We start from the raw sequence: 1,644 nt of genomic DNA, 5'->3' as shown, positions 1-1,644 counted from the left end.
ATAAACCAGAGTTAAGTTATGTTTTGACAGGGGGGGGAAACACTTATTCACACAGGGCTTTGTAGTTTTGGATTTTGTTTTCCCTTAATAATAAAAACCTTCATTTAAAAACTGCATGATGTGTTTACTTGTGTTATCGTTGACTAATATTTAAATTTGTTTGATGATCTGAAACATTACAGTGTGACAAACATGCAAAAAGATAAGAAATCAGTAAGGGGGCAAACACTTTTTCACACCACTGTAGATGGAACCCACCCTGAGTGGTTAACTGAAGGCTGGACAGTCCTGATCCTGAAGGACTCTCAGAAGGGAGCAGTACCATACATCTACCGCCCAATAACCTGCCTCTGCACAACATGGAAGCTCTTGTCAGGCATCATAGCAGCTAAGATGAGCAGGCACATGGCTTAATACATGAGCAGCACCCAGAAAGGAATTGGTAGTAACACCAGATACTGGTTGATAAAATAGTCACTCAAGACTGCAAGACCAGGCATACCAACCTGTGCACTGCCTGGATTGACTACAAGAAAGCCTATGACTCAATGCCTCACTCATGGATCCTGGAATGCTTGGAACTGTACAACATCGACAGGACTCTAAGAGCCTTCATCAAGAACTCAATGGTAATGTGGAAAACAATCCTAGAGGCCAACTTCAAGCCATTTGCCAAGTCAACATCAAGTGCGGTATCTACCAAGGAGATGCTCTGTCCCCACTGCTGTTCTGCATAGGCCTGAACCCCCTCAGCCAGATCATCACCAAAAGCGGTTATGGATACTGACTACGGAATGGAACAACTATCAACCACCTCCTCTACATGGATGACATCAAGCTGTATGGCTGGCTTTAAGCCCCGCCACAGTACAGAATCAGCATTACTGAAGATTCATAATGATATCACTATGGCGCTTGATACCAAGTGCCCTGTTCTTTTAGTTCTTTTGGATCTATCTGCAGCTTTCGATACTGTTGATCATTCTGTTCTTTTGTCGAGACTTGAATTTTTTGTCGGGCTTAAAGGCACTGCTTTAAACTGGTTTTCTTCTTTTTAAACCAATCAAACTTTTTCGGTCAGTATTGGTGATTGCGTCTCAAATACAGCTCCTCTCACTTCAGGCGTTCTGCAAGGTTTGACCCTGGCTCCATTGCCCTTCTCATTATATATTGCACCTCTTGCGGCAATTATATCCAACCACAATGGTCATTTTCACTTTTACGCTGATGATGTTCAGATTTATATGCTACTACTCCTATCTGACTCCAAATCTCTTACCCCGCTGCATAATTGCATTCGGGATATTAGGCAATGGCTTGCTCTAAATTTTCTGCATTTGAACAAGAGCAAGACCGAATACATTCTTATTAGTCCTGACCCGTCGCCAGATGTAGTCAACCTTTGCACCTCAGTTTTCCCTCTATATGATGTGGTGAAAAACCTCGGTATAATTTTTGATAGTGGTTTTAATTTTGAGAAACAGATTAGGGCAGTGGTTAAGTCTTGCTTTTTCCATCTAAGACTGTTAACGAAGATTAAACCTTTTCTGTCGCATGAAGATCTGGAGAAGGCTATTCACGCGTTTATTATCTCACGGTTGGATTATTGCAATGGCTTGTATGTGGGAGTACCCCAGACTTTGC

The sequence above is a fragment of the Monopterus albus genome, unplaced genomic scaffold, assembly GCF_001952655.1.
Source record: "Monopterus albus unplaced genomic scaffold, M_albus_1.0 scaffold1.1, whole genome shotgun sequence".
Lineage (NCBI taxonomy): Eukaryota > Metazoa > Chordata > Actinopteri > Synbranchiformes > Synbranchidae > Monopterus > Monopterus albus.
This window is presented reverse-complemented; position numbering follows the sequence as displayed.